This window comes from Vombatus ursinus, unplaced genomic scaffold, assembly GCF_900497805.2.
Source record: "Vombatus ursinus unplaced genomic scaffold, bare-nosed wombat genome assembly UNPS02014786.1, whole genome shotgun sequence".
Taxonomy (NCBI): Eukaryota; Metazoa; Chordata; class Mammalia; order Diprotodontia; family Vombatidae; genus Vombatus; species Vombatus ursinus.
In genome coordinates, this window is record NW_020954564.1 from 12,346,893 (window position 1) to 12,367,608 (window position 20,716).

The 20,716-nt window shown below is 37.5% G+C and overlaps 1 protein-coding gene and 1 pseudogene across 3 annotated transcripts in view; both read right to left on the minus strand.

The window, feature by feature from the left end:
* LOC114047037 (spermatid perinuclear RNA-binding protein) overlaps positions 1 to 20,716 on the minus strand; it is a 136,988-nt gene that overhangs the window by 71,292 nt on the left and 44,980 nt on the right. The gene's annotated exons all lie outside the window — the stretch shown is intronic.
* Positions 18,298 to 18,696, minus strand: LOC114047038 (annotated as a pseudogene).

Here is a 20,716-nt window from a genome sequence, read left to right on the forward strand (position 1 = left end):
AATTATTTAGCTAGCAAAACTGAATATAATCCTACAAGAAAAAAAATGGGATATTTAATCAAACACAGGATTTCCAAAGATCCCTGATGAAAAGACCAGGGATACACACACACACACACATATATACACATACATACATATATATACACACACATATATACATATACATATATGTAGAAACTCTGAAGTTTAAATACAGGAGTTAAGAGAAACATAAAACAGTAAACATAAGTGAATAAAGAAACGGGGGGGGGCAGAGCCAGATGGTGGAGTCAAAGCAGTGACTTGCTTGAGCTCTCCCCCAAACCCCTCCAAATACCTGTAAAAATGGCTCTAAACAAATTCTAAAGCAGCAGAACCCACAAATTTGCAGCCCAAAACAACCTGGATGGCTGATTAGAAAGGTCTATCACGCCAGGTGGGGAAAGGAACCCAGTTCAGCTTGGGCTAGGCAAAACAGGCCTCAGCGGACTGAATCCCAGGCAGCTGTGGCGGTTTCCAGACTTCTCAACCCATGAACGCCAAAGACAACTTAGAAGGTCAGTAGGAAAAGTCTGTGACCTCAGTGAGACAAAAACTTGGTCCAAGCCTCATTACCCAGTGCAACCTCAGGGTGGCGGCTGCTTCCTGAGCTTCTGGCCCACAGACTGAGGGGAAATCAAGTGGCTAATCAGAGGGCGATTGCAGGGATCTCTTTGCTGGTGCTGAGGCAGGATTCTCTTGCTTTGCCCGTGCTTGGATCTGGGTCACAGTGGCGGTCCTGGGACAAGGAGGAGCACTGGCATGGTGAGGGAATCTTCCTCACAGTTTCAAGGCAGAAAAGAGTGCTTGTGGTCACTCATAGACCACAGCACAGGCCAGGAAAGGAGTGAACACTTCACCCTTGATCATACCACCTTGCAAGAACCGAAAATTTACAGGTCCCTAGAAGTAGCTCTGAAAACAGCTGCACAAAACCCCAAAGCTTGGGACAGTACATTCTCCACATTGAAAGCAGACCTCTACCTTAACAAAGAGTTTATAACTCAAGTAATTGGCTGTGATCATGAGCAAATTGCACAAAAAAGTCAGACCATAGAATCTTTCTTTGGTAACAAAGAAGATCAAAATATACAACCAGAAGAAGACAACAAAGTCAAAGCTCCTATATCCAAAGTCTCCAAAAAAAATATGAATTGGTCCCAGGCCATGGAAGAGCTCAAAAAGGATTTTGAGAAGCAAGTAAGAGAAATAGAAGAAAAACTGGGAAGAAAAATGAGAGTGATGGTCCCCTGGAAGGGACAACCGTGAAGTCAGCATCAGCACAGGGTAAGCAAGATTTTCTCGCCACCTGGACTCAAGGAACATGAGTCCCTTGGGAGATGGCGTACACAAATCAGTCTCTGGCAGACAAAGCCAGGTTCATTTGCATTTATCCTGCATATTTAAATAACAAGAAGACCACTGCTGAAGGAAGACGATCCCAATAGACAAAGTAAGTCATTAATGTTGTATGCAGCTGAAATGATACCCAAACTAAAAACTAGGACACAAAAAACAGGAGGTGGTGACCAAAGTCTTCAACAAGGAGAGGGAGGTAAAAAAGGAAAAGGGAAGAAGAAGGGATCCTATAATACCTGATTGCTGAATATATGCCAGTCCTACAAAAGATAAGAATGAACATTGATGATTTGCTCCCAAAGTGAATGATGAAAAAGGAAACTGAAGAAGTTATATGATTTGTTAACTGGAATATGTATGTTTGTGCCTCTTAACTTCAACCGCACAGTCAACCAACTTGAATTCATGAAATAAAAAAATTGGCATTGGAAAATTGCATCTGGCCTTTATATAGTACAAAGCCAATAGAAGTCCTCTACAGACCAGCACTGAATTGTTGGAGGAATATGTATGTATCTTTATAAAAGTCATTACTCAGGGGACTTGTGTTACTCTGATTGTGTTTCCACAATACCTGAATTGTTTCTTTCTGGCTGCTTGCAATATTTTCTCCTTGACCTGGGAACTCTGGAATTTGGCTGCAACATTCCTAAGAGTTTTCTTTTGGGGATCTCTTTCAGGAGGGGATTGGTGGATTCTTTCAATTTCTATTTTACCCTCTGTAGAGGCTTGGAATATAATAGTCCAGAGGTCAAAAGAGATAAGATTACATCCAAGAATCACTTACCCAGCAAAACTGAGTATAATCCTTCAGGGGGAAAAAAACTGACATTCAGTGAAATAGAGGACTTTCAAGCATTCTTGATGAAAAGACCAGAGCTAAACAGAAAATTTGACTTTCAAATACAAAGACTTAAGAGAAACATGAAGTATAGCTGCTCTTTTTGTGGTGGCAAAGAAGTGGAAATTGAGAGGATGCCCACCAATTGGGGAATGGCTGAGAAAGCTGTGGTATATGAATGTGATGGAATACTATTGTGCTATAAGAAATGATGAACGGGCTGACTTCAGAAAAACCTGGAAAGACCTGTATGGTCTGATGCTGAGTGGAGTGAGCAGAACCAAGAGAACATTGTACACAATAACAGCCATGTTGTGTGATGACTAATATTGATAAACTTAACCCTTCCTGGCAATACAAGGATCTAAGACATCTCCAGAGGCCTTGTGATGGAAAATGCTATCCACACCCAAAGAAAGAACTATGGAAGCCGAATTGTTATTTTTTCTCTCTTCTGTTGAGTTTTGTTTCCTCTTTCTGATGGTTCCTCCTATTGGTTTTAATTTCTACTTACAACATCACTAATGTGAAAATATGTTTAATATGAATGTAAATGTATAGCCTATATCAGATTGTGCGCCGTCTTGGGGAGGGTGGTAGGGAGAAAGGGGGAGAAAAAATTTAAACTCAAAAGCATATGGAAGTAATTATTAATAAATCAAAATAAATTAATAAAAGAGAAACATGAAGTAAAGAGGAAAGAGAAATCATAAGGGACTTATTAAGGCTGAACTGTTTACATTCCTGCATGGAAAGATGATATCTGTAACTCATGAGATCTTGGTCAGTATTAGAGTAGTTGGAAGAAAAAAATTACATGTAGATAGATAGAGAGACAGATAGATAGAAAGAAGGCACAGGGTGAGTTGAAGATGAAGGGGTGATATCTGGAAAATAAAATTAAGGGGTGAGAAAGCATTATACTGGGAGAAAGAGAAAGGGAAAGATAGAATGGGGTAAATTATCTCACATAAAACAGACAAGAAAAGGCTTTTACAGTGTAGGGGAAACAGGGGAAGGTGAAAGGGAATGAGTGAATCTTATTCTCAATGGATTTGGCTTAAGGAGGGAATAACATACACACTCAATTGGGTATGGAAATCTGTCTTACCCTACAGGAAAATAGGGGGGAAGGGGACAAGAGAGCAGGGGGATGATAGAGAGGAGGGCAGACTGGGGAAGGGGGTAATCAGAAGCAAACACTTCTAAGGTGGGACAGTGTCAAAACAGAGAATAGAATAGATAGGGGGTGGGAAAGGATTAAGGGAAATATACTTAGTTTTTCATAATATGACGACTATGGATGTGTTTTGCATGACTACACATCTATAACCAGTATCGAGTTGCTTGCCTTCTCAATGAGGTGGGGCGGGAGGAAGAGAGAAAATTTGGAACCCAAATTTTTAAAAACAAATGTTAAAAATTGTTTTCACATGCAACTAGGAAATAAGATATACAGGCAATGGGGTATAGAAATCTATCCTGCCCTACAGGAAAACTGAAGGGGAATGGGATAAGAGAAGGGGAGGGGGGAGATAGAAGGGAGGGCAGATTAGGGGAAAGAGTATTCAAAATGCATGCCATCTTGGGGTGGGGGGAGGGCACTCAAAATCTTATGGAAGTGAAGGCTGAAAACTAAAAATAAATAAATAATTAATTAAAAAAAAGAAAGAAAAAGGACTAAACAAGGATAACCTGCTTACATTTTAATATGGGGACCTATGTCCCCTTTAAAACCATGTCATCACCAGGGATCATAAAAGGAATATAAGGAGATACAGCCTAGGATTGGTTCTGTTATGTCATGATGATTCTAAAAGAATGAAAAGAGAATAGGGCGACTTGGGAAGGAGTAAAGAAGGGCTAGGGAAAATTATCTCACTTACCACTGTGTAAGCAGACAATTATACAAACAAGGAGGAGCAGGAGTGAGAGAAGCAGCTGACACTTGCACTACATTCTCATCTGAACTGATCAAAGGAGGGAAGCATATAGGTATACACTGTTTGGTACAGAAATACACTTCAAAAGGAGAAAAAGGGGAAAAGGGGAAAAGGGAGAAAAGGAGATTAGAAGGAGACAGATTTATGGAGGGATTAGTTCTAAGCAAAACAAACCAAAGATGGACAAAATATTTATGGCTCGTTTTGAGTTGGCAAAGAATGGGAATCTGAGGGAGTGTCCAGAAACTTGGGTATGGCATAAGTTATGGTATATAAAAGTGATGGAACATACTGCATTGTAAGAAATGATAACAGGGATAGTTTTAGAGAAACCTGTAAGATTTCTATAAACTGATACAGAATGAAGTGAACAGAACCAAGAGAACAATTTATACAATAACAATCTGGTAAACATACACAATTTTAAAAGACTTATTAACTCTGATCAGCATAATCATCAACCACTATTCCAGAGAACTAATGATGAAACATGCTACTCACCTTCTGACAGAGAGGTTAAGGGGTCAGAAAATAAAATGAGACATGTTTTTGCACATGGTCAGTGAGGAAATTTGTTTTGCTTGATTACATGAGCCTGTGAAGAGAGTTTTGTTTTTCTTTCATTCTCAAAGTGGGAGGTGGGGGTGGAGAGGAAAGGTAGATTTTTGTTGACTGAAACAGATATAAATATGGTTATATTAAATATATTTTAATATATAAAATTTTTTCAAAAAGGTAAAACAAGTTTACAGAAAGCTTGACCAGAGACTCAATTTAAGCTAGATCACTTCGGTCAACATTCCCATAACAATCATTGATGACAAAGTAACCACCACATTTGGATTCTTAACAGTCCCCAATATGCTTTATGAAGAAAAGAAATGGCACTAAAGAAAAAAAAACAGCTGGTGAAGTAAACCCCCCCAAAAAAATCCATGTTAGAGGGCAGCACAATTTTGAGAACAATGAAGAAGTGATTCTCAAGATATATGAAAGCGAGGATATCAAATACACAGAGAAAAAATCTAGCAACTGAGGAAATATCAGTCACCCTTGACCTTTGCCTACTTCACCCCTCTCAACACATTCTTTATAATGATAATCTACACATATATTGAAGGCATCCCTGATGAAAAAAGAATGAGAAAGGAACAACTAGGCTTTTGCAAAGGATGTCCTACAGGAAATCACATGCTTACAGTCTCCCCTCAAGATGTGAAGAATTGAAATTCTAGATATTTATTGTGATTGAAAAAAAGCAAAACATCATTTTAAAGGCTTTCACTGTATTCCAATAAAGAGTCTTCCACGCAGATATGGGTCATACAAGACTGTTCCATGTTTTGTCATCTTTCCTAAATCACTGAGGTGAAACATTTATGGTTTTTTTATTTGTATTACTCTTATCAGTGATTAAGAGAATCTTTAGGTTAAACGACTGCCATTCTTGTGAGAACTGTTCACATCCTTGAACTACTAATCTACTGGGAAAATGGCTCATGCTTTACATAGTCGTGCTATAACGTGTGTTCTGAAAATGCAAATTGTTCCAATGTGATTGATACATTAGGAAACTTTTTAAGCATAAATGTGAAAGGGAGAATGCAGAAAAACCGCACCCCTTAACTCACAAACTGAGGCCCACTTCAACAAGAAAACATCAGATCTTTGTCAAGGTAAACCTCCATCATATACCCACTGCTGCCATAAGAGCTGTGGGCCAAGTAAGACTCATACATATCAATCCAAATAGGGCTGATACATAGCACTCCCAGACCCACTACACCCTCTTCCCCATAGCCTCCTGAAGCTGGAGGTTGTGCCTGCCCAATTTGCTTCCCCGGGATGCTAGGACAGCAGCAGTTCAAGGTACCCTCCTCACCACTACTTTTTATCGCATTATCTATGCATTTTAATTGTTTGACTTTTTATTAGTTCTTATCTTTTTTACGTCACTGACAAAGTTTTAGAGTGTTGTGCTCCAAGTAGCATTTCCCCAAAAGTTCTATAGTCTTTATTGTGGGATTCTGCATACAGCATAGTACTTTTTGGAAAAGCTTATGCCCCATTATAGTAGAATTGCCTATATGTTTTAAAAACCTAGGTACCTTGACTTTTTATCAGATATTTCATGCAAAGATTTTTTTCTCAAGTGACAGTTCCCCTTCTTATCCTAGCTACATTTTGTTCATCCAAAATCTTCTTTGAAATCTTATGCAACTGAAATTGCTAATTTTATCTCTTACAATCACATCTATTCCTTCTTTGATTAAGCATTCTCCTCCTAACAATGGTTGTACAGGATATATCCCTATTCTTCTCTATGTATTTATATAGGTCACAATTCCATTTGGAATTTATTGTGGCACATGTAAGATGCCAGTCAAAGTCTTTTGGGAGAGGGAGGATGTGAACTACTTTCTGGTTGTCCCAGAAGTTATCAAAGCGAGAATTTTCCCTTAAACTAGTTTATGTTTTGTAATTTGTTAAACATTGGACTACTGAGTTTGTTTCTGATTCTTGCTTATCTCATCAATTCCACCACTGATCAACGTTTCCATTTTTTAACTAGTACCAAATAGTTTTGACAATTACTGCTTTGTGCTATTCACTCAAAGTGCTTTGCATCCCATTCAGCTGCCCATTCTGACCATTTTGCCATCTAACATGCTGCTACCCTGCCTCATGCTACCTAGAACAGTACCTCTGGAACAGACTAGAAAATCAATCAATAACATAAAGTACTTGCTACGTGCCAGCCACTGTGCTTGTGCTAAAACTACCAGAAAAAATACCTCCAAAATCAATATTATCACACATCCTTCGAAAAGACATATCAATTTACCACATTATGGATCATCTGATCATCCTTGTAATATAATACTCTATACAGCTCTCTTTCCTGGCCACCATTCTCTCCCCCCATCAGAATGTAAACTCTCTGAGGGCAGAGACTGTTATCACTTTGTATACTCAGACCTTAGCAGAGTGTCTAGCTGCTCTAGCATATAGCAGATATTTAAGATTTTTTCATTCATTTCCCTTTCTTTCTTTTTTAAATTATTATGTCCTCTAAGAGTCTAGATCTTTTCTCCTCCAAATGAATTCTATTTTTTTTTAAATCTACTTCTAAAAATCTTTTGTTAATTTGACTAGTATAGTACTAAGTCTAATCTGTAAATTAACTGAGCCAATATCATTATTCTCACCATATTGGAATAGCACAACTATGAACAATGAACATTATCTTTAATTATTTAAGTTGTCCTTATTATGATAAAGTATTTTGTAACTGCTTATGTAAGTTTTAAATGTGTCCAAATACTCGATTCATTTTTGTATTTCTTTCAAATAGGATTTAGTTATATAGTGCTATCTTACTTGAGCTATTCAATAGATAAAAATGTTTATTGTCCAGACTATGATATTCAACCAGATACGAGGTTTATATAGCTAATCTATCAGTACACATATCTTAAGGTATTGAAGATAGAGAATAAACAGGATCCAGAATTATACAGGAGGCAGAGAGTAACCTGGAATTCATCTGCAAAACTTTGTAGTGCTTTCAATGAGTCCTTATCATCTCTTTGAGACAAAGGCCCATATTGTTCCTATGATGTCATATGGCTAAAAATCACAGAATACCACAGTTTCTGAAGAGTTAAAGTTTCAGTTTATACAACGGGCAAGGGAGAGAAAAACATGCTGGGCACAAATAAACCATATTACTAACAATGTATTATAGACCAGAAGTGGTATAAAACATTATATATGCAAAACCAGAAAAGGAGTTAAGCTGATCAAGTCTCAAGGGCAAGATAAAAAAAGATAAACATACCATGTGTACCATGAGCATTTATGGAGCACAACAGAGATCCATAGAGAAATGTGCCCCTATTCCACTCCACTGCTGAGTTCCATTCCAGCTGTATCACTAATAATAGCTACCACTTCAATAACTACCTAGTATATATTTCACAACCCACTTAATGAGACTATATAAATATTATCATTTCAATTTTACATAATGACATGACTGAGATTTCAAAATCCTCATTTTTTATAAAAATTACTTATCCCAAGTCATACAGCAAATAACTAGGAGCCAGGACTCAGGCTTGAGTTTTCGATACCACTGTACAATACAAGCGTCACTATATACTTTTCTTTCCTAAGCAGTAAGTCAAATGTTTTGTTCGGTTGAAAAATTTTAAGAGACTCAAGAATGATTAGTTACTGGCTGTGTCCTTGAAGAAGCAGAAATTTTCAAGACTCTTAAACAAGATATATACAAAGTGCTCCTCTGCCCCCCATCTAGTCCAAATCCTCATTTCACGGATAAGGAAAACAAAGCCCAAGGATGTTAAGTGACTTTCTCACGATCACAAGTGTTGCAACAGGGAAATATGGAAAGGAAGAGAAATTAGAGAGGGTAGATTAAGGGAGAAGTTAGTTGTCCTAAGGAAAACAAACTCTAAAAATGAATAAAAGTAATTATAGCTATTTTTCAGATGGCAAAGCATGGGAATCAGAACGGGTGCCCATAAATTAAAGAATGTATGAATAGGTTATAGTATATAAATGCAGGTTGTAAGCTCCTTAAGGACAAGGGCTATTTTTTGTCTCTTTTTGTATCCCCAGCACTTAGCACAGTACCTGGCACATAGCAGGTACTTAATAAATGTTTACAGATTAATCAGTGACGGAATGCTATCGTGCTACAAGAAATGAAGGAGATGATTACAGAAACGAGTAGAAACACTTATATGAACTGATACAGGGTGAAGAAAGCAGAACCAGGAGGACAATTTATACAGACAACAATACTGTAAAGTCAAATAAGTTTCGAAAAACTAGAAACTCAAATTGTTGCAATGACCAACCATTTTGTTTTTCCTTTGTTAATCAGGGAACCAGAGGGGGAAGGGGAGAGAAGTTGAATTTTGCTCATTGAAAGTAATAAAATTTAATTTTTTTTAAATGTTATGTTCTTTGAGAACAGGAACCATTTTTCTTTGTATCCCCTGTGCTTGGCACAGTGTCTGGCACTAGTAAACTCTTAATAATTGCTTTTTGTGGGGGCAGCTAGGTGGCGCAGTAGATAGAGCACCGGCCCTGAAGTCAGGATGACCTGAGTTCAAATCCGACCTCAAACCAAACACTTACTAGCTGTGTGACCTGGGGCAAGTCACTTAACTCCCAATTGCCCCCCCCCTCCAAAAATACTAATTGCTTTTTGCTTAGAGAAAAAAAAATCACAGGGATTGTGGATGCCAGAGAGAAGACCTGAAAACACATCCTCCTAACTCTCAAATCTTAGACTATGCTACACCAAAGCTGTTGAGAGCTTCTTCTCTTAATGCTCTTTTGCTGTCAGGAGGTACAACTGGACTCTAAATGGGAAATTCTAAATTTCATTCCTAACAACTTCTATTAAAAATTCACTTTATCCTCAAGGAATTCATCAGAAGAACTAAGAATTATTCTGCTCAGACCCAAAGGACAGAAGCTGGATAATAATAGAAGGCATAAAAAATTAGATTTCCTCAGTAGGAGAAAGTTCTTCCCAACAATGGAATCTTTGCAGGCTAATGAATTCCCCACCACTGGAGGTATTCAAGGAAAAGATGGATGGCCATTTGTCAGAGATGGCTATAAAGGGATTCCTGGGACCTGGACTAGATAAACATAGGTGGTGAAGCAGATAGAGCAAAGGCCTGGGGTAGCAATTGTACTAGATAAACTATAAGGTCACTTCAAACTCTTTCACTGCAACAATTGTGTTGAAAACATAAAAGTAAGCATCGTGCATAAGAAATAACACCAAAGTCCTACTATCATACCTCACTCTGTAAGGTCCAGTCTAGCTAAGTGATCACCAGGTTAGTCATTAGGGTAACAAATTTTGGGGTCACAGCAACTCTTGAAGACCATGTAATAAATGATAAAGTGTATTCTAATTGGAATCATTGAAAAGAGAGTTCACAGGGGCAGCTAGGTGGCGCAGTGGATAGAGCACTGGCCTTGGAGTCAGGAGGACCTGAGTTCAAATGTGACCTCAGACACATAACACTCACTGGCTGTGTGACTCTGGGCAGGTCACTTAACCCCAATTGCCAGGCCCCCCCCCCCACGAATTCATTAATGACTACTCAGGTCATTTTTTGGAACACAAATACCCATGTATTAGATAAGGGTAATATGGAATATTACCTGGGATATAATCTGGGAGTAATATAGAAAGTAGTATAGCACAGAGATTAGAGAATTGGACTCAAGACCTGGAAAACGTGGTGTTCAAATCCTACTTCTGACACAGACACACAGGATACCCTTCTCAATGCCTAGGTACCCTCTCTAAGACCAGAAGCTGCAGAGCTGGTACCTACCTGTATTAGAGTTTCTCACCAGGAGGTCCCTACACTGATGAAATTACAGGTCCCACCAAAAAAGAGACACCCCATTCCTTTCTGCTTTGGTTCTTCATCTCAGTTTCTATTTGTAAAATGAGAGGCTTGGAAAAGAACTCTCTCAGGTGCCTTCCAAACTGCTTTAACATTCTATGTTTCTGCTCTCTGACGTTCTATGACTATGACTTAAGGTCATCGGCCAATCTAATTTGATTCCATGATTCTTGTTTCCTTACGGAGGGGGAGGATAAAAAGTGCCAAAAGAAGAGAAGGGGGGGGGGAAGAGGGAGAAAAGATCATAAGAATAGGAAGGAAGAAAGGGACAAAGAATATAAACTCTAGGTGAGTCGCAAGCTTGTGTCTCCTATATTTCTCAAGAATTGATGCATTTTACCTTCCAACCCATGCTCTGACAAAGCCAATAAAGCATCATATAATTAGGCAAATTATGTTTCCATACTAAATATTTCCAGACTTTGAAAATTAAAAACAAATTTTAATAAATTATTCAAAATACAAAAGAGTAAAAAATTAAGATGATGCTTTGAACAAGTTGTTTTTTTTAATGAAGCTGTTGTAGTTTCATGATGTGTTATAGCAGAACCATCTCAAAGAATGCAGAGTCAGACCACTTCTAATTCAAGTATTGACATTTATTGAGATTGATGCCCCTCATGAAGCGGACTATGTTCCAAGAGGAACCAGCAACTTTAGTGAAAGCAAGACGGACTTTTATAGGGTAAAGGTGCAATTACATAACAGAAATTATGAATACTAAAAAGGCAGGAGAGGTCTGTTAAGGGATTAGGTAATATGTATGATAATGATATTATACTAAGCCTCTCTACATCGTAAGTTCACCTAAAGGACAGCTTGTGCTATTACTGCACAGGTGCCTACTTAGGAAAAGTTCTTTCTATTGTTTCAGAGTCTACATCCTGCTGGGCATCCTGGTGCTGTTGCTTTCTGACTGGCCAACTATTGTGGTCCTGAGACTAGATGGATGTAGTTGTGTTGAGTGCATGGACACACCCGCTGTTTCTGTGGGAAATATGAGGAATGGGTCTGGGAGCAGTGGCTAGCTAGAGCCAGTGACTGTGATCCCATCACATGGACACATCTGCTATTTCTGTGAGAAATTTGAGTTCATGGACACATCTGTTGTTCTAGTGAGCAGTGAGGCATACATGAAATTAGGATAGAGTCGGGGGGCAGTGACTAAGTAGGGGCAGTTGGCCAGCTGTTCAGTGGGGCCTGTAGTGTGATTAAAGATTATGTGGTTAAAATCAAGATGTGCCTACTTTTCAGTTGGGCCCATATAAGGAAGTTAGAATATTAGGGCTGGGGGCAGCTTTATTAAGGCTCCATCAAAGCTACAACTAAGTATTCCGGCATTTATGGGCAAAATAACTCCTTACAATTCCTTTAATTTCATTTTTGATGCTAGTAATTTGGTTTTCTCTCTTTTTTTGAATCATATTAAACAATGGTTTGTCTATTTTATTAGTTTTTTCATAACACCAACTCTTAGTTTAATTTATTAATTAAAAGTATTCTTGCGGCAACTAGGTGGCACAGTAGATACAGCTCTGGCCTGCGAGTCAGGAGGACCTGAGTTCAAATCCAGCCTCAGACACTTGACACTTACTAGCTTGTGTGACCCTAGGCAAGTCATTTAACCCCAATTGCCTCACCAAAAAAATGAACAAAACAAACAAACAAAAAAAGGTTTTCTTACACTCAGTTTTATTAATTTTACCTTTAATTTTTAGGATTTCCAATTTAGTGTTTAATTGGGGATTTTTAATTTGTTTTTTCCTAGTTTTTTTTGTTGAATCCCCAATTCCTTGGTGTGCTCTCTCTATTTTATTAATATAAGCACTTAGAGATATGAATTTTCCTCTGATTACTGCTTTTGCTGCATCACATTAAGTTTTGATATGTTGCCTCATCATTGTCATTTTCTTTAATGAAATTACTGATTTCTATGTTTTATTTTTTAACTCATTTAGTCTTTAAGATTAGGTTGTTTACTCTCCAATTAAGTTTTTTTCTGTTCCCATGGTCCCTGTATTAAATATAATTTTTATTGCATTGTGGACTAGAAAGGAAGCATTTAATATTTCTGCTTTTAGATATAAAATTTTTATGCCCTAATATATAGTCAATATTTGTAAAGGTACTATGTACTGCTAAGAGAAATTCTTTTCTATTCCCATTCAGTTCTGTCCAGATATCTATCATATCTAACTTATCTAAAATTCTATTCATCTCTTTGACTTCTTTCTTATTTATTTTTTGGTTAGATTTGCCTTGTTCTGAGAGGGAAGATTAAAGTCCCCCACTATCATAGTACTAATATCTATTTTCACCTTCAATTCATTTAACTTTACTTTTAAAAATTTGGATGCCATAGTATTTGGTGTGTGTGTGTGTGTGTGTGTATATGTATATATATATATTAGTATTTGGTGTTTAGTATTGATATTAATTATCTATGATACCTTTTAGCAGAATGTAATTTCCTGTATATCTCTTTTCATTAAACCTATTTTGCTTTAACTTTGTCTGAGATCATGATTGCTAACTCTGCTTTTTCTGCAGAGGCTGACACATAATAAATTTTACTCTAGTCCCTTATTTTAACTCTGTGTGTATCTCTCATTGGGGTGGGGGGGGCACTAGGCAATGGGTGACTTGTCTTGGGTCACACAGCTAGTAAGCGTCAAGTGACTGAGGCTGGATTTGAACTCAGGTCCTCCTGACTCCAGTGCCATTGCTCTATCCACTGTACCACCTAACTGCCCTATGTATCTCTCATTTTTAAATGTGTTTAAGAGTAAGCAGCATATTGTCAAATTCTGATTTTTAATTCATTCTGCTATTCGTTTCCCATTTTATGGGTGAGTTCATTCCACTCACATTCAAAGTTAAAATTGATATTTGTGTATTTCCCTCCATCCTCTTTTTCCTCACTATTGTCCTCCTCAGCCTTTTTACTCTATACTTCCTCTAGTTTACTTCTAACCACACTACCTCTCTAATCCATACCCTTTTAAAGAATTTCTCAGGGCAGCTAGGTGGCACAGTGGATAGAGCTCGAGCCTTGGAGTCAGGAGGACCTGAGTTCAAATCCAGCCTGACAATATATGAAGACAATTTTAATTTTGCAAATCTACACCAGTTACTTAGCCATACATTTCCTTTTCAACTTGTTAAAGATTAATGAGCCTTAGCTTTAACACATTTCAAGACTGGCTGCCCTAACGCTTCATGGCTTTATACTATTTCACAGAAATAAAATTTTAATAGAAGCTAGTTTTTTACCACTTACTTTTCAAGGGATACTGGTTAGCAGCTTCAGGCTAATCATGGCTTCCAGAAATGACCAAATTAAGCAATGCCTACGTTATGTTCAAACACTTCATATTCTCAGATCCCTTCTTGTCTTAACACACTATTCTATGAGGTTCTTTCTAATTCTAAGATTATATGTTCTAACATGGGGTAGCTAGGTGAAGCAGTGGATAGAGTGCTAAGCCTAGAGCTGGCAAGATTCATCTTCCTGAGTTCAAATCGGACCTCAGTCACTTATTAGCTGTAAGATCCTGGGCAAGTCATTTAATCCTTTTTGCCTCAGTTTCCTCACCTATAAAATAAGCTGGAGAAGGAAATGGCAAACCACTCCAGTATCTTTGCCAAAAAAACCCCAAATGGGGTCATGAAGAGTCTGACAACTGAAGGATGAACAAAAATGTTTAAATATTCTTTTCTGAAGGTTTCTTCAAGATTTATGACTATGATTGCTTCTAAATTTAGCTAATATTTCTACAATTCCCACACCTTTGCTCTAGCAACCTTCCCAACTATATTTTCTCTTCGATGCTAAACTCATTTAACAATGATTTAAGTAGGGTGTCTTCTATCCCTCTAGTTCAAGGGCATGTGAACTTATTTTTAAAATATCTTGTTAATTTGGTTTCCTTTGTAACCCAATGCATTTCATTTTATGCATTTAAAAACATTATTCTGAGAATTCCATAACCTACACCAGACGGCCAAAAAGATCCATGACACAAAAAAGATTAAGAACCCCTGCTATAATCAGATTTCATATTCTCAATCAAGACTGAATGTTCTCTTCAGGTAAACTGTTATTTTTTCCTTGACAAAACAGACCATTAACTAAGCAATGTTTTGGAAACTACACAAAACATGTAGCCACAAAAGGTACAGTAATAAGGCTAAAATCACATTGGAATAAAATGAGATACAGATCCATTGCGCTTGCCCAGTCTGTCACTGGCATTCTGTCAAAGATGTTTTCAGTGAGCCTATAAAGGATGAACTTATGAACTAATATTCATATTCAAATACAAAATCCAATTGTTTTATCGACCTGTGCAATAAGCCACATAACAGAATATAAAGAAATATAAAGGTTACTGGCTTGCTGCAGGATCATTCCTATCTAAATCTCATCACAATTGATGGGAACAACATAATTACAACATTTATATAGTGCTGCAAAGCACTTTACAATTTATTATCTAATCTGAGCCTTCCAACCATCCTCTGAGGTATGTACTATAGATGTTCTCCCCATTTAACAGTTAAAAAAATTGAGGCTCAGAGTTTAAGTAAATTGCTAACAGCTAGTATGGACCACAGGAAGAAATTAAATCCATGTATTTCTGACCCTATCCAGTTATTTATCCACTACATTTATGCATACTGGTTTATTGTATTATATAGCTTGGCTATCATACCTACAAACAAAATGTAACTTGAAAGGGTTCCCCGCTCCCCCCTCCCCCAGTCACTTTTTTTTTTGCATGCCTCATGCAAAATCACTATCCAGAAGAGTCAGATGTAAGTGAGAAAATTGATCCTGATGCCACTCTTTACCAGCAAACTAAACTTCCTAATGTTCCACTTCCATCAAAAGCATCGACAGACTGACTCACACCTATCTAAAAAATAAAGTCCCAGAGCTCCTCAACCTTATAACTCAAGGCCTCCATAATCTCATCTCACTTCATCTATCTAACATTTTTATTTTCCACTATTCTAGACAGGCTGATCTCCTTACTTCACTGTCAGTATAAATTTTCAGACCTGACATGGAACCTTTGTTCATATTTTCTCACTAAACTCTTCATCCCAGAAGATCACTTCAGTCCTGGAACTTACACCTAGGAAGTACTCTCAGCCCATTTGGTTCCTCTCTCTAACTGGATGACTCTTCTCAGAACTTCCATTTAAGTTGGATGGCCCAAGCCACTCACCTCTTCATTTTTCACCAGACTGCAATCCTGGACTCCTCCATAAGACTCTCCCTAGGTACCTTCCCTCCAACTCTTTCCAGCTCCCTTATGTGTGTTTTCTTCCCCCATTAAAATGTGAGCTCTTCCTGAGGTCAGGAATTGATTTCTTTTTACTTATATTTATATTCCCAGAACTTAGCACAGTGCCTGGCAAATAATACAAACTTAATGATTACTGAATGATTGACTAAAATGAAATATCCTCACCTTTTTCTAAATTTCCTCAGCACTTCCTGTCTCATTCATTAGAGATCTTAATTCTAAGCTCCCTGAGAGTGGAAACTGGTCTCTTCATCCATAACTTCAACATCAATGGGCATATCGTGTGCCTTTCAACCTTACTTCACGCTTCCTCCTTCATATACTCAACCTTCCCAAAACACAGACCACACTTTCTAGCCTCTATACTTTTGTTGTACATTTGGAATGCCCTCTATTCCTAACTCTGATTCTTGATGTTGTAACTATCCTGCAAATGTCACTCTCTCCCCATCAGGTCTTCGCTGACCTTCCTCACCTGGAAGAGATTTCTCCCTCTTGTGAACTTTGTACTCTTCTTGTGTACTTTATATTATATTTATCTGGTTAATCAACCCTACCAAACCATAAACTGAAACTGTCTTTTATGCTCCCTCCACACACACAAACTATTCAATAAACATTTGGTAAATGAATGAAACAACGTTTCTCCATGTCAAAGTCTAGGTGAATGAAGTGCTGGTGGCTCTACAGGTACTATTATTAATCTGGAAATGCATCAAGTACAAGCCTAGTGGTACATATCTAATCAAACGACCAGCCCCACTAAAAGCAGAAAAATAAAGCACCAGAAGACACGTTCAGGGGCCACAGCAAATCATAAAGAGCACTAAGCCTGGGGTGGGGTAGGGTAGAAGAATGTCTACATGGGCCAGAATCATAGATCCTTGAAGGATTCAAAATTCTATGTCAAATGGAAGATGTCTCTTTTTGTGGTAGCAAAGAACTAGAAACAAACTAGATGGCCATCAACTAGGAAATGACTAAACAAATTGTGATACATGAATGTAATGGAATATTATTAGTCTAAGAAATGGTAAGCATGAAAGTGGAAACAAAATTATCACTTTTTGTAGATATGTTGGTCTACTTAGAGAATCTAGAAAATCAACTAAAAAGTAATTCAAACAACTTCAGCAAAGTTGCAGGATATTTTAAAAAACTGTCAGCATTTCTGTATATTACTAATAAAATCAGCATGAAGAGAAATGTATAAAATATTTAGGAGTAAGCCTTCTAAAAAGAGGGTGGTTTCAGTAAAACCTGGGAAAACACACGAATTAACAAAATGAAATGCACAGAACTAGAACAATTTATGTAATACCAACAATATTGTAAAGACAAATAACTGGAAGATTTGAGAATTCTGATCACTACAATGACCAACTGCAATTGCAGAAGACTCATGATGAAACATAGTATCCACCCTCTACAAACAGAGTATGTGATAGACTCGGAATGCAGATTAAGGCATTATGTTTTATTTTTTTTAAACATATCTAATGTGGGAATGGGCAGTTAGGTGGCATAGTGGACAAGTCTAGCCAAGCCTAGAGTCAGGAAGACTCATATTCCTGAGTTCAAATCAAGCCTCAGACACTTCTAGCTGTGTGACTCTGGGCAAGTCACTTAACCCTGTTTGCCTAAGTTTCCTCATCTGCAAAATGAGCTGGAAAAGGAAATGGCAAACCATTCTAGTATCTTCGCCTAGACAACCCCAAATGGAGTAATGAACAGTTGGAAATGACTGAAGATGAAGATGAAGACGACAAATGTGGGAATGTTTTGCTTCACTACATGTACAGTTTTGGTTTTCTTGCTTTTTCAATGGGGGTAAAGAATTCTGATTTGAAAATAAAATAAAACTGAATTTAAAAAATAAAATGATGACCATGAATAATACACAGAGAAACTTAGACTTACATGAACTGATACAAAGTGAAGTTTAAAGAGACAGAATATACATGACTTTAAATATATAAAAGGAAAAAACAATTACCACATAACAAATGAAACTCAATGTCATGAAATTATAAAGAACTTGACCTCAAATAAGATACATAAAACACCATCCCACCCCTCTTCAGAAGTCAAGGCCTCTAAGTGTGGAACACTGCATGTAACTTTTTCTGAATTTTACTGAATTTTTTCATCTTCTTTTCTTTTCTTTTTTTTTTAATGCCTTGTTATAAGGGAAGATTCTCTTGGAGAGGAGGAAAGAATACAAGAGAAAATTTAGGTGATATAAAAACAAAATCTGTATCAATTTCTTTTTTTTTTTGAAGTTTTTACGCAGCTTATTTATTCTCTGATGAAAAATTATCTTCCTGGATAAACATCATCCATAGTGCCTATTATTCCTTCTTTTTGCCAGCACTGACATTTGCTTTTGCAGTACCCCTGACTTTCTTCATTCTGTTCTTGCATTCCTTTTGCTGTTTTCTTGATGTCTTTTTCTTCTCATACAGGTCATGCCTTGCAAGTCTGTGCTTTGGTTCATTTTTCTTTGCATAGTCAAGGGAATCATAAATCATGCCATGGCCTGTTGTTTTGCCACCACCAAAATGGGTTCTGAATCCAAAGACAAAAATGACATCTGGAGTTGTCTTGTACATCTTGGCCAGTTTTTCTCGAATTTCAGTCTTGGGTACTGTGGCCTTTCCAGAATGAAGGACATCTATAACCATCTGTTTACACTGAAGAAGTCTGTTTGTTATGAACTTCCTGGTTCTGATGGTTACAGCGTCATTCATGGTGGTGGCTGGCTCCTCGAGTAGCAGGAGAGGGGAAGGTGTATCAATAATTTCTTAACAGAGGTATCTAACCAGCACTTATTTAACTAAACTGAGAAACAAGTTTGTGTACCCTAAGGCCCATTAAAATCTCAAGTAAGAACTACATGAATCATCTCAGGAAGGAGGAAAGTCATGGTAAGAATAGGGTCTTTGAAGTCAAGACAGGTATCCCCCAATATATAAAACAAATATGTAACTAAAAGGAATAAAAGTTTGTAGAAGCAACCTTATTTTCCTACCAAAACCCATCATCTAACAGTACATGCATTGCTTTTTTCAAATTTTTATATTTAATCTTATTGCATTCCAATTAACAAGGATGCTTTCTCTCTCTCTCTCTCTCACTTGTTCCTCAGCGTCAATGAACAACATTAAAAGAAAAAGAAAACCCTCGTAACAAATACATGTCAAGCAAAACAAATTCCTTCGTTAGTCATATCCAAAAATGTTCATCTCAATCTGCAATTTGAGTCTATCATACCTCTGTCAGAAGGTAGCATGTTTCATCTTTGGTGCTCTGGAATTGTGCTTTGTCATTGCATTTACCAGCATTCCAAAGTCTAAGTTGTTTTTCTTTTTAATGTTGTTCTAATTATATATATAAGCTGCTTCCCCAGTTCTGCTCACTTCACTCTGCACTAGCTTATATAGTCTTATTAGGTTTCTCTGAAACTTTATTTCTTCATTTCACAGTAATATCCCATTCCATATGTATGCCAAAATTTGTTTTGACGTTACCCAAAGTAGGCACTTCTTTAGTTTCCAGTCTTTTTGCTACTACAAAAAGGGCTTCAATAAATATTTTTTGTACATGTGGGTCCATTTTCTTCTTTCTTTGATATCTTTGGGGCACATGGCTAATAGTGGTATTGCTGAGTCAAAGGATATTCAGTCAACAGGCATTTATTATACATCCACTATGTTGCCGATACTGTGCTAAGCACCGGAGAAGACAAAGACAGGCAAAAAACAAAAAACCAGTCTCTGTTCTCAAGCTCACAGTCTAATGGGAAAGAGGGAAGGCACTAACTTGAAGACTAGGAAAGCCTTTTTTTTTTTCCAGAAGAAAAACATTTTAGATGAGATTTGAAGGGAGCCAGGTGGCAGAGGTGGTAGGACAGAGTTCTAGATGCGGATAGGAAATGAAAATACCCAGAATTTAAAGACAGACTGTTACAAGGAACATGAACAGCAAGGAGGCCGGGATCACAGGATTTCCGAGTACATGGAGGAGAGAGAGGTATAAAAAAAAAAGTTAAAAAGGTAGCAAGGAACCAGGTTATGAAGTGCTTTGAAAGTCAAACAGAGGATTTTATATTTGATCCTGGAGGTATCAGAAACCACTGGCATTTACTGAAACAGAAGGATAATATGGTCAGACTTGCACTTTAGGAAGATCAATCTGACACCTAAGTGGAAGATGAAAGTGGAATGTGGAGAGAGACTTGAGGCAGGGAAAGCAAGCAGTAGGTTACTGAAATAGGCTGTGTGTGAGGTAATGAAGGCATGTACCAAGGTGGTGGCAGCATCAGAAGAGAACAGGCAGAAACAACAGGACTTAGCAACAGACTGGATATGGAGGGTGAGAAAGAGTCAAGGATTGTATGCCTGGGTAACTAAGCGGATGGTGGTATACTTGATGGTAATAGGGAAGTTCAGATGAACTTGGAAGGAAAGAAAATGAGTTCAGTTTTGGACAGGTGTTTAAGTTATCTACAAGACATCCAGTTTGAGATATCCAATAAGCAGTTGGAGATGTATGACTTTTGGGACACAGTTCTAAATTGCTTTCCAGAATGGCTGTACCAATTCATGGATCCATCAACAGTGTATTAGTAGGATACATATTCCTAAGAAGCTGCTGTTCTTCTAACTTCCTTCCTATCAAGACAACTTAAAAGTAGATCTTCTCTCAATCGAACCAAAAAAAGATAAGTATAACTCACTTAAGCAGTTATCAAAACACTGAAATAACTAG